This window comes from Acomys minous, assembly GCF_964271855.1.
Source record: "Acomys minous genome assembly, chromosome: 3".
In the NCBI taxonomy this organism is placed as follows: domain Eukaryota; kingdom Metazoa; phylum Chordata; class Mammalia; order Rodentia; family Muridae; genus Acomys; species Acomys minous.
The window spans coordinates 24976287-24990825 of record NC_140485.1 but is presented as its reverse complement, the minus strand read 5'-3'; positions in this window follow the sequence as shown (position 1 = coordinate 24990825).

Below are 14539 nucleotides of genomic sequence, written 5' to 3'. Positions count from 1 at the left end.
GTATCCATGTATCTATATAAGCTAACACAGAAGACTCCATAGGTAAGATAACTTCCTTGGGTGGGACCCATGGGATGCTGGAGACTGACTAGTATTCTATCAGGATGACAGCAGACTAATTTGTTGTTTTTTAATGAAGAAACTGCAGCACAGAAAACTTACATTTCCATTCTTTAAGAATGGAATATTAATTATAATCTAAAAACTCAAAGTGTGCATGGTCCGAATTAAATCAGTTTATTAGAAATACTGTTCAAAATGAGCTACTCTATCCTCAGAGAGCCTTATGTAGTTTCAACCTACCAGTGTGTGACATCAGTTCCAGCAACAACATAATGTCCTGTCTCCCAAACATCCTTTATATTGATTGGCTATCCTTGGCAATATTTAATTCAATTTAGAGGACATTATAAACCATTTCCTACTCTGTAAATATTTCCACTTGTTATTCTTGGTTCTTCATTGTTTGTTTTAAACACAGTGTGGCAGGACCTGTGTTTCCCTTGACCTCTACCAGGAGTTGATCTTTAATAAGAGTTACTCTTGCTTTTTCCAAGGACTAACATTGGTCCCTTATGTTAATCCAGGTTTCAAATCTGAGCTAACAAATTTTATTTACCATATACTAGTAATAGAAAATGAAAGCACTAAGGACAATACAGGCAGTAAACATCAAGTCCCTACTATGATCCAGGCAATGGACAGGACATTCTCCACAGTTGTGTGGAGAGTGGGGGCTGACTCTGACATGAACTCTTGTGCCCCATATTTGACCACTTCCCCTTGGTGTGGAGGCCTGGTGCCATATTCTGTTTGTCTCTGATATTTTTGAAGACCTTATCTAACTATTTTACCTTATCTTTCTATATTTGCACCTAAGATATATATTCTTGTGACAAAAATAGACTAGTAATTGATATGACCATGATTTGATCAACTAACAGTTAACTTGTATAACATATTTATCCTAAACAGCCTGCAATAGCACTTTCAAATTATTAGAAGTAAACCTTATATTATAATTTAGTTATATGGGTAGAATAACTCATAATATATATATATATATATATATATATATAGAGAGAGAGAGAGAGAGAGAGAGAGAAGAATAATCTTACATTTGAGTTCTATACCACTGTATCTAAAATTGCACTTATTTTGAATTTATATTCAAAATTATATACCAGTGAATTAAAAAACAACCTTGTGAGTGTGACAATTGAGGCATTAAGTTGAGAAGTAGATTGTTCTATCCTTCCTATGTATTTCTATATTCCTCCTTCTTCCTTTACAACCCCTATCTCCAAACCTAAGAATGGAAGATAAAGGAAAAGAAAGACATCTCTGAGTTTAACCTTGTTTTCTCTCTAAATAAGGCCAATAATAACTTGTAACCAAGTCCCATTGAAAATAACCCTCTATATCCCAGTAAAGCAACCAAAAATCTGCTGGACACCACCCCTTAAAGGAAATGTGGCATTGTTCTCTTAAGGTTTACTCCACCTTGTTTGGGACAAATAATACCTTTCTAGGGGCCCAAATAATATTGGGGAAATGGTTAAACAAGCTAGGAAAAACATTTGTGGTCCATTTTCTAAACCTTGATAAATTCCAGGCTTAATTAGAATCCTGTGTGGGACAGTCTGAAATGTTGGTACTTGGAATTTTCAAAGTCAAAACGAGTGAACTATGAACACAGGTTACCTGGCAATCATAACCACACATTTCCCATTTCCGTAGCCATTTGGTCATTCTTTTGTTCCCAAGACCCCCACATTTTCCTATAGAATTGGGCAGCAGACTATGTTTTGAAGCAGTTATGTTCATTCATCAAAGATCGCTTTTGTACTGCTGTGTTTCCTCAGTTCTTTCACTCTTCGTTATTTTTCTCAAATATATGCAAAATTCTCTCTCTTTTGCTTGTTGCACATTTATTACTTTATTGACTTATATAAACTACAGAACCAACCAAAGGAAAGCAACCCCAGGTTCCCAAGCATAATTTAGATTCATCATTGCTTGTATTCAGAGTTTTCCTGCTTCATACCTTCCTGGATTTATCTGATATTAGCCTTCCCTGTGCAATGGATGATGTTTTCTCTTTCTCCATAGCTCATTCATAACCCTGCTCCATGAATCATTCTTCTGCTTGGAGACCTTTGATACTTCCTCACTTGAGAATATATTTTTTTTAGTCTGTGATAAATTTATTTAATCAGTTGAGTCATACAGTCTCTCTGGTTTCAAAATTCCTACACAATTCTTTACAGACCTTGAAGGATCAATTCTTTAAAAGTAGTGAAGTTGAATAGAAGACCTATAAATAAACCCACACACCTATGAACATTTGATTATTGACAAAGAAGCCAAATCCATACAATGGGAAAAGATGGCATCTTCAACAAATAATGCTGGTCTAACTGGATGTCTCCATGTAGAAAAATGCAAATAGATCCATATTTATCACCATGCACAAAACTAAAGTCCATGTGGATTAAAGACCTAACTTAAAACTGGACACTTAAGAGTATTTTAAGATAAAATTTGGAATGCACTGAATTAATTCATCTATATATCACTCTCTTTCCAGTCAAGGCACAGCCTTCCTATTCTCTTTCTTTTCTTAATCTGTGAAGAGATGCATAAGCTTATTTTTCCACTTAATGCATTCCTGATGTTACCTATGTTTACACTACACTCCAAGACAACTCTTGGTGTATTTATGATAGTTCATTTCAGCAGATTCAATAATAACTTGGAGATAATAGCTTATTTATCCAAACCATTTAGTATACATTTTAGTTAAAGTTTTCTTCCTTGAAACTAATTCTGTTTGCCTTTAGCCCATTGTTTTCCCTCTCCAATTGTTCAGAATTCAGAACAATGCCTATTAATGGGAGATATTTTATGCTCCTGGATCTCTTTATTTCTCTGTTCATAAAAATTTTTTTTAAAAAATCAACAAAACCAAATAAGATTCCACTGAATTATGTGGATGCAAATTCAGTCTATATATAGATACTTCAAATTTGTAGTTTTGGTCTGATTATTTGTCTCAAAGCCTCAGAATCAATCCAAACTACCTTCCAGACAACCTCTCTAATATATGCTTTGCAAAACATATTAGATGCCCTAGGACCTGGCCATGTCACCTTTATACAAAATAGACATACACAGTATATAAGTAAGTGACTCACAGATACAAGGTAATATGTGAGTTCTGCCAAATTCATACAATATAACACCTTGCATGCTGTCTCTAGCCATATGAACCACCAGGACACCCAGTTTATTGAGCAGGAGAAGCATAGCAAATGAGAACACACAATGCATTAAAACAGGTTGTGAAATGGGTAAAATTAAACATGCTGGTGGACGTTCAAAATCATGGGTGAGAATGTGAGTAGATTCCTTCATTCTATTTTGATTCTTCATCTGAGTCTTACGCAAAGGGCATCTCAATTTGTTAAAATATTAAAATTTTAAAAATGAATATTTAAGCAGACATAAGAAAATATATTGCAAGGAATTATAAGACTTTTTGAAAGCTCTTCCAGAAGAGATCAATGGCTAGGGTTACATGCCAAGTTAAAAGAAAAATACAGTAATTATCATAAAACATCAAGGTGTCCTGTTACCTATAAAGTATATACATCATCAGGAGTCTTAAACTAACCAAAGATAGAATTTAAATTTTTCTGACATTAGAGGCTAACTATAGTAGTATGTATTTTAAGATGAAAAGGGGTGAATCGTTCCATAACAGATTTTAAGTCAGCATTATCCTAAGTCTGACATTCAAACTGACCAAAAAAGTATAAGAAATTCTAGAAACAGACTTACACAGTTAAGCAAATTTTATAGAGAAAAGAATTAATTGCTTCTGGCTGTGTAGAAACTGTTGATTCTTCCACAAGAAAGTTGGTAACTCTATAATAGAGGAAATGGATGACATTCTTTAAAGTGGGCAAAGGACCAATCCCACTCACTCACATTAGGATGGAGAGGGAGACAGTGAAGATGTTGGTAGAACCCCACAGCACATCATTAAGGCCTTCAGGTAGGGAAGAATTTCTCTTGAAAGATTAAAGAATTAAAAAATTGCTAAAGGTTAACCACATGAAAAATATCCTTTGCAGTTAAAATGAACGAAAGTGATGTAAAGGTAAAAAAAAAATGCAGACTGAAAGAATTATTAATATAAATTCAATTATAGATAATAATTATAGAAATAAAGTAAGATTTCATACATATACATATATACAAATATATATATACATATATATAAAACATATGCTTTGTGGAACATAGTAAACTGCTGTTCACAATCAGGAGTAATAAAATAAATATCTCTTCACAAAATATTGAAAAATTGCCTAATAAATGCAACGATACCCTGAACTTGGTTTAACCATCCCACAACTACATGCAGGTCTTCTGTGCTACAGGAAACAGGTCAAAGGATGTTCATATGAGCAGATTTACAATGGTGAAAACAGAAAACAACCCAAATGTCCTTTAAAAATATACTAACTAAACTGCATTAGAATATGATGGCACATAATGCATGAAGGAAGGAAGGAGAAGGGTCCACAGAATCCCTGTCATTATCTGTGGCATTAAAAAAAAAGTAGAAAAATTCAAGTCAGAAAAGGATGTGTTCAACAGTCAGTTTATGTTGCCAGGTGATCCAATGAGGAGAACAATGGAGGACCAAGGCAGAGCCTGTTACTTAACCATTCACCTTCCTTGTTTCTGTTGCTATGCAACTAGTAGATGCTTGTTTAATTACAATATTTTCATTTACTTGATTGATTGCCTTTGGTTTTGCTTTGAAACAGTCTTGTGCTGTTTTCTACAATCAAGAATTCATTATACAGCTTAGAGATTCTCCTGCCTCAGCCTCTCAAATAGTAAGATTATAGGCCTGTAAGACTACATCTGACTTTATTGTTATATTTTACTTCATCTGTATTATATTTTATGCACACTTAAAAAAATCTTTGCTACTAAATATAATCAAACTTGGAAACAGTGATGACTTTAAACATGACCAGGGCAATTCCTGTAGGAAGATGATTATTGCAGTGCTGCTAACCCTACTTCAAGAGATCACCCCCCAAAAGTAACAGGAGGCAGTTTGAACGAAAATACATTCCTTTAACTATGTAGCAAGAACATTGATGAAAACTTCTCACTCCCGATAGAAGAGGAAGTAGTGCCAACGTGTAGTGAAGACTAAGTGTGCCTGACCTTGGGATGAAGATGAGGAAAGAGACAGAGCTGCAGTAGCTCATGAGATGCCTGTTACAGCCACACTTCTCACAGGTGAAAGTCATACCCACAGCCCTGCACCCTAAAATCTTATTTGCTCTGTGATTTGAAAAATTCCTGATGGGAGTGGCATTAGAGGAGCACAAGGGACAGGACTAAAGAAAGATCAGACAGATCATCTCAGTTTTAGCAGCCTGCTTGAGGGAGAAAGAAGAAATAAGCCATTGCATTAGGAAAGAACTTGGAAAAACTACATCATCTCACATCCTAAACCATTCAGAAACAAAGAGCATTTCAAAAAGGTAATTTTCAAAAAAGAAATAAAGATTAGTTGGTATAGGGGCATAGTATGTATATCTGGTATTTAAATGATTAATCAAAAACAGAAAAAATGTCTGCAGAATTGTACTATAAGGAAAATTTATAAAACTTAGAAGCTGAAAATGTTAGCCCGACCTCACTGTGTCCATTGCATGAATGTGGCTTCATCATGGAGAGTGTGACCATCTAACCATCCATCACTGCTGGCATCCCAGAGGGCACCCTGCAAGGTGCAAAAGCAGGAGCTGCAAATCTTATGGGCCCAGAATCAGAGGCTGCACAGCCTTTAGCCAGGCAAAGTGGTGGTGCATGTGGGTAATACCTGAGTCCTGACTCGGGAGGCTAAGGCAACAGGTTCTGGATTTCAAGGTCAGCCTGGGATACAGAGTGAATTTCAGATCAGCCTGGGCTATATAACAAGGCAGTGTCTCAAAAAGGGAGAGGAGATGTGAGGGGAAGGAAAAGAAGAGGAGAGAGAGAGAAAGAAAAAATGAAAAAGAGGGAGAGGAAAGAGAAGAAAGAGAAGGTTAAGGAGGAAGAAGACAAGGAAAGAGGCAGGAGGAGACAGAGATGGAGGAGAGAGACTTAAAGGGAGGGAGAAGTGAGAAGAGAGAGAAAGAGGGAAGAAGACAAGCATGAAAGAAAGGAGTGTGTGAGTTAGTGAGTGAGTAAGTGAGTGAGTGAGTGTGTGAGTGAGTGAGTGAGTGAGTAAGTGAGTGAGTGGGTGAGTGAGTTAGTGAGTGGGTGAGTGAGTTAGTGAGTGGGTGAGTGAGTTAGTGAGTGAGTGAGTGTGTGAGTGAGTGAATCAGTGAGTGAATGAGTGAGCAAATGAGATAGGAAGAAAAGGAAAAAGAGAGGGAGAGAGGAAAAAAAGAAAGGAAGGAAAAATATATCACAGATTCACTTTTCTGTTTATATTGGTTGGGAAAGAAAGAATAGTAAAGTTTTAAAGGGAAGGGTAATACTCTACACAGCTCAGTTTTGGTAAGAAGTGTCAAAACAATCAAACTAACTAAATAATTGCGGTCAATTTTAATTTACAAAATGTTAAAATAATAAAAAATAACAATATTGAGAAAAATAGAAAACTTGAATACTGTGATGAAAATGTAGCCACTCTTGCAGAGAAGATTGAGTCAATACCATAAAAATACAGGCTAGCATTTTCATAGACTTGAAATCATACAAAGAGCATGAGCTGAGGCCATATGCTAGACAGAATTCCAGATGCAGCAAGTCAAAAAGTCCATGCAATACTCAGAAGATATGTACGCTAAGAGTCACTTGTTTATTTTAAGCTCAAAATTTAACTAGGCATCTTTTGTCTGACAATCCATCTAAGCAAGGCTTAAGAAATCTACTAGAGGCACAACATTTGTTGACCAAAAGATAATTAAAGCCTGGAGTAAAACATCTGGCAGTAAGCACTGAGCTCACTTAATAGGATGACAAGCTAAGGCAGATATGCAACTACTTTATCAATATAGGATGCACACATCTGTCCTGGTGCTGTGGAAGCCAGTTACTAACAGATACTGTGAGTGGGGGAAGGTCTAAAACATGAACAACAGAGGAAATGTGCAGAAATCTTCATGTTAATACTAAACAAATTGGACTATAGAAGTTAAAACTGATTGCTGAAAGAGTAGAGACTCAATCATATGCAACACTATGACATAGAAGGTAGAACAATTGGAAGCCAAATCTGCTATTGTTAATATGGAGAGAAGGGGCTTTTACTGACTCTATCACTGCATTAGATGGGCATATCAGTCAGACTCAGCAGGAAAGATGATGTCATCAAGGCAGGGACATTTGAGGTAGGCTTGCTTTGGGGTTCAAGAAATCAGAAGAGCTGAAACCAGGAGTCAGCCATGGCTGGGAAGATGAGGGAATCCTTAGTGTTGAAATCCAGGGTCTGTGAAAACACACACACACACACACACACACACACACACACACACACACACACACTCACTTCTGCCTGGGGGGCATTCATGTAAATGGCCCAAAGGGGAACAGGATCAAATAGATGAGGTAGAAAAGCAGAAGGGCAGATGAGAAAAGCGAAACAATATATGAGATAATTAAAATAACCTGTCTGAAGTTGACCACAATGAAGGAGTGTTAAGATAACATCGTTACCAAGTCAAAATAATATATCTGAAACTGGACATTAGAAAACAGGCAAATGATATAGCGAAAAGACATTTGCTCAACAATGTTCATTGCCGTTCTACTTATAATAGCCAGAAATTTGAAACAACCTAAATGTCCCCAACAGAAGAATGGACAAGGAAAGTGCAGTACACTTATAAAATAGAATACCACTCAGCCATTAAAAAAATGGAATCATGAAATTTGTTGACAAATGGATGGAAGTAGAGAAAGTCATAATGAATGAGATATCCTAGACGTAGAAAGACAAATAAAGTATGTATTCACATCTAGGTGGATAATAGCTGTTACTGATAACCGAGCCATCGTCCATAGAATCACAGAGGGTCTATGAGTAAAGGAATCATAGAGTAAGGGAATAGAGGGAACAGACAGGGCTCATCAGGAAAGGGAAATAGAATAGATATTTATGGGTGGATGGGGTGGATCTAGAATGGGAGGATCAAGTGAGGATGGAAAGGGGAGGTGGTAGTGGGAGAAAATTTGAGTAAAGAAAGCTAAAGATGAGGGGCCTCTGTAGGGTACTGTGGAAACCTAATACAGTAGAAGCATTGAATATATATATATATATATATATATATATATATATATATATATATATATATATATATATATGGAGACAGAGATCCAACTTCCCATCACTTGTCAACAATGAAGCTTCCAGTGCTAGGTTTGCGTTACATCTAATTGAGTTGTTGGCCAAAGGGGCTCCAAGGGAATTGCCCCAAGGCTGTTACTGAAAGTATAGATTGTGCTCCTCAAAGCCCCATTGGTGAAGACAACACCTACACAATGTACTGAACACAGATGTGTTGAGTTGGTGCCTACATGGGGCCTTCATCCCTATCTTACAGTGTCATTTTACACTGCACACTATCTGCACACTGTCAACAGAAAAACATAAACCTCTATCTACAATGGTGAACTACAAGCAAGAAATGGTAGGGCAGTGGTGCCACCAAGATTTTGGGAGTAACCAACCACTAAAGGATCTGGTGTAAGGTCCACTGCCCAAGAGGGAATCCACATCCAAAACTGTGGAATTGCCAAGAACCTGAGATGGGAGAGCTCAGGAACATAGGTAAAAAACAAACATTGGTCTAAAAAAAAAGAAAAAAATATGATGAATGTGTCTTAATGATAGTCTGCTCTACTTAAAAATCGGTGCCTGTTCTACCATCATCAGAGAAGCTGGCAAAGGGAAAACCAGTTTTCTCCAATAGAATGCCACTGGGTATATCACCCTGTTGGTCTGATGTATTTTGATGCTAATTAATAAAAGGTCATCACACCTGGGCAGGGAAAATGGGATAGGCATGGCTAAAGTTCCCAGGTGTGGGAAGAAAGAGAGAATCTTTGGAAGAAGATAGACCAGAGGAGAGAAGAAAGAAGGCCACCATGGGTTTGATGGAGGAGAAGCACGTAGCCAGCATGGGTGGAGATTTGGCCCAGATGAAGACCATTAGCAAGTATCTAGGATTATGGATGGGAGGTAGCTTGGTAGAAATTATTAGAACCAGATGGCTTGGGATTGGGGCAGGTATGGGATACCTGTCCCACTATAGGAAATAGTTTAGAGGATTAATATCTGCCCTGCCCCAGATTAACTAAGACTATTTTAAAATATAACAGATGTCTATGTCTTAATTGATTGCTATTAAGGTTATACTGTTGTAATAATAATTAGAGGTTTGATAGTAAACATTATTAGGCCATACAAGTAAATTAACAACAATATCAACCATTCCAGGCAAGGATTTTTCTATCGACAGATCAACAAGAAATAGATGCCACAGGATTTTGTTTGTTCATTTGTTTGTTTGTTTAGTCTTACTTGGTATGGTTTGGAGTGTGTGTGTGTGTGTGTGTGTGTGTGTGTGTGTGTGTGTGTATGAGTGTGTGTGTGCATGCACACACGTGTGCACACAGTTTCATTTGATAATAATTTAGTGGTGCTTTTTGTTTGTATTTTGTCTGTTTTTCTTTCATTGCTGTTTTTCTTTTTGGGTGATATATTTTGTTTTCTAGGTCTGGGGCATATTGTTTGTTGTATTGGGGTTTTTTAATTTGTTTTTATTTTGAGAAATAATTTAAAATTAGTTGAGTAGAGAGGAGGAGATAATCAGGAGGAGCTTGGAGAAGACGAATATAATCAATATATATTTAAGTATAAAAATTGCTTTAAATAATAAGGAATACTAGCAAGTGATTTTCCTACTAAATTAGAAAGGTCATGTAACTCAAACATACATGCCATGTCAACAAATGGAAACTGCTTTTCTGTGTCATTCACAGTTTTTACATAAATACTATTCTCTAAGTCATTATCTACAAAAAAGATAGAACAATAAAATATCGGGATTGTAAAGAAAAGACAATAAAATGCAAAGAAATAATTGAAAAAGAATCATTATGGCCTCTAGATTAGACTATTTTTAAAAGCTAAAAAAAATAAACCTTAGACATCCATTGTCATGTAGAATGAACTCTCAAATTGTAACAGACATGGATATCAAATAGAACAGAATAATGTGAGAGTGAAGATGCCAGGAGTCAAAAACACATGATAATGCAACCAGAGTTGATTAGCAGAAGGCCATCAGTGACTCATTCAATTTTATGTCAGATCATAATGAATAAGCACTTACAGCCACACATGCTGCAATTGGCACAACTATCGTAAATCTCCTCAACTCCCTAACTCCTGGTTGGTTTATTACTGGTGTTTTTATTCTCAAACACTTAATGGAATAATAACTCAGAAAAATCAGCCATCCCTAGAGGAAATAGTTATTCATCAAAACTTGCTGTAAATGGTTAGAAAATCTCAGGAGACCATCATAGAAGAGAGAAGGTGATCAAAGATCCACACCTAAGAGTTAGCACATTATTCACCAAAATATCACCAAGAATCATGTCTAGGCAACATACCCAAAGTTTTCTCACCTGAAACATCTTGAGCCGGCTCCCACATTCAGATCACCCTGAGCACCACTGCATTCTCTGCTTCTGCTAGTATGGCCCATTCAGACTGGCTTAAAGCATTCCATTGCTTTTTAATCCAAAGTCCAAAAATTTGCATTACTCCAAACAAAAACATGGTCAGACCTATCACAGAAATACCCCACTCCTGGTACCAACTTTTGTCTTAGATGAGTTTTTTTTTTTTTTTTTTTTTATTGCTGTGAAGAGACTCCATAACCAAGGAAACTTTTATAAAGGAAAACATTTCATTGGGGCTTGCTGAGAATTTCAGAGGTTTAGTCCATTTATCATCATGGCAGAAAGCATGGCAGCATCCAGATAGACATGGTGCTGGAGGAGGATCTGAGAATTCTACATCTTTATCTGTAGGCAGCAGAAGGGGGCTGTGTTTTATGCTGGGCAGAGGTTGAGGATAGGACGCCTCAAAGTTCCTGCCCCTACAATGACTCACTTCCTCCAATAAGGCTACACCTCCTCTAATAAGGCTAGTCTTTATGGGCCAAGCATTCACACACATGAGTTTACTGGGGTCATACCTATTCAGAATACCATAGCTTACACTGGCAATACTGAGAGCAGTCAGTAGTCATTGCGGTGCTAAAAGAAGATGCCAAAAATATAAATGCATTTACAAAAGGGAAGGTGGTAAGTACTGAGAACTTTACCGACTTGTTTCACTAATGCCCAGAAAAACTTCAAACTACATAGCATGAGGTTATTAATGCAAAGTGATTTTATCTTATAAAGGGATGTTTTAAGATCTATCAACAGGCTTTTGTGGTAATTTTAAAAATTAGAGCTGAAGCTTTATACATTCAAATCTAGAAACTACATCCATTTCCTCATGTCTGTGTGTGATTGCATTAGCCACCTGCCGCACCTCATGCACAAAATCGACAGATGCTCATGTATCTTATACAAATGGCACAGCATCTGCATAGAACTGACGCTTATTCTCCCATGGCTTCAGGTAATCTCTACAATACCTAATAGACAGTAAATTCTTTGTAGATGGTTTTTATACTTATTTTAGGGCGTGTTATCATAAAACATACATAAAAATGTACATTTACCCAGTCCAGACATGAGCTTCTTCCTGTCTTTCAATCCACAGGTGGTGGAATAACAGGATGCCAACTAGAAATGCCTTAATTATTGTCAGTGGTTGCCTGAAGACTTGGGAGCTCTCTATGGGCAAAGTTAATAAATTATACAAAGCTCAAAGATTAGGTAAGGAGTGATATTTTGTGATAAATCAGTGGGAAAACATTTAAACAGATATCTAATGAAAATGTTTCCCAACACTAACAATCTTTACTTAATAAAAATTACTTATAAAGTAATAATTATACAGAATTATATCCATTTTAATCCTCCAGGACAGTAGGTTGGTAATTGAGCTCTATGTAACTGAGATCAAGACAGACCTTCTTTTAAATGATTACCAATTATTTGTCCCAATTGGATAGAAGATAATGACACCAAGCCAAGTAGGGATAACATTCAAACAGGATTCAAAAACACAAGTAAAATGAAGCCGTCTGCAAGCTCTACCCCAGCAATAACAATTGGTCTAGAAGAATTCAGCAGTAACATTGATGCAAATGACAGAGTCAGGAAACAGAAATATAAAGGAATTGTAACACTAGGAATAATAAACAAAATAAATGTTTTCAAAACTGTACACATCAACAAAAGCTTCTATTAAATCTCGTAATATTGATTTAATTGTTTAAAAAGCTGAATCATTTTGGACTGAAAAAGATAGGTTGCATATTATAAGAACTCTCAGTACAACCATGAGCTGACTACCACACTAAGGAAATGGATATACCATTGAGCAGAAGGACGCCAAATAAAAACTAAAGAAGCATTTGAGAATGATTTTTCTCAAATAGAGAATATTAGAAAATAGAGATTATAAAGCAAAATCAGCCAAAAATGCTGGAGCTGAAGTAGACCATCACATAAAAAATAGCTCCGTAGAGGAGCGTATCATATTCTACCAGATTAAATAGAAAATACATTCTTTTAAAGGTAAATTAATTGATTAACATCCAAAGGGGGGAAAAGAAGAACAATGAAGGAACAGAGCAGTTCTATATCACAGACATAATCTCAGGAATTAAACACTTTTTTTTGTGAGAACACTGTAAAAACTAGGAATACAAAAAATTATTGTCACTAATAATGGATATATCTGAAAAATCCGTTAGTCTCTCTCATGCAAAGCAGACAAATGTATCCCCATTTGCCACTTCTATTCAGCCATGTCTGGGAGGTCCTTAATAGCACAACTATGCAAGAAAGCAAAGTCATAATACCCAGATTCAAAATGATGATATGATTCTGTACCTGGAATTTCCAAAATAATTTCTTAACAAATCATTATAGCTAAAAAGAGGTTTAGAAAATTATAGGAGGCAAGATTAGTATGGAAAAATTATTGCATTTTGTATATCTGGATGTTATTCAGAAAATAAAATTAAAACCTCATTTATAATACAATAAAAATAATAAAATATTTAGGATTTTTTGTAAATTTATATTAGATTATTATACAACATTGTAGAGGATGCAAACATGTTTTTGTTTAGATCCCAAGTGTGGCATGTCAAACAGACTTGTGTGAGGATGTGTGGTGCTTGTCCACTGGAAACAGACTTGTGAGAGCGCATGTGATGTTGTCTACTAGAAGAGGAGCACCCCCAACAAGAGGCTTAGCTTTTTGGTTTTGGTATTGCTTCCCACTGTTTCACTGCTTGTCTGTCTGCTTGAGATGTTCCTAGAGAGAAACACTCCAGAGAACGCTTCAAAGTTCTGGGTTCCTACCTCTGCTCCAGATTTCAGCTGCTGTGGTGCAGTCACCTTTGATGTTCAACGAGCCTACTGGAATCCTGACAATAAAAAATGAAAATGTTCCAAGGAACTGAGTCTAAAAGATATACCTTTGCTCCCATTAACCTCTTTTCTCTTCCATCTTGGGGAGGTAGATTGGAAAGGAGGTATAGGCATTAAACAATCCCAAATAAAGTAGGTTTGTAAATGTTCAAAGCCTACACAACATCATTTAAAGAAACTGAAGATCCAAATAGAGAGATCATTTAGACAGAAACTAAATTGAGAAATAATGAAACAATACACTTCATGATTCAAATGGACCTAACAGATATCTACAGCACATTTCATCCAAACGCAAAAGAATGTGCTTTCTTCTCATCACCTCATGGAACTTTCTCCAAAACTGACCATATACTTGGCCACAAAGCAAACCTCCACAAATAAAAGAAGACCTAAATAATCCCTTGTATCGTATCTGACCACCATGTAATCCATGGTCCTCAACAACAACAGAAACAATAGAAAGCCTACAAGCTCATAGAAATGGAACAACTCCGAGGACCATGTATGTTGAAGATGTAGACCCTCTGCCCAGATGTAGTAGATAGGCAGCACAGTCACCTTGAGGGTCCCACAATATGGGGAGTAGGGACTACTTCTGACAAAGGCTCTGGCTGTCTTACATTAGTCACTTCCCCCTGGTGGAAGAGCCTTACCAGGCCACAGAGGGAGAGGCTACAGGCAGTCCAGATGAAACTTGATAGGCTGAGGTCAGATGTTGGGGAAAGAGGGCTCCCCTTTCTGAGGAGGGCTAGGGGAGGTATGGAGAGGGGTTGAGGGAAGGAGGGTGGGGTTAAGAAGACATGAGGGAAGGGCCCACAAATCATGATGTAAAACAAACAAATTAAAAATAAAAATTATAAAAGAAAAAAAGAACTTA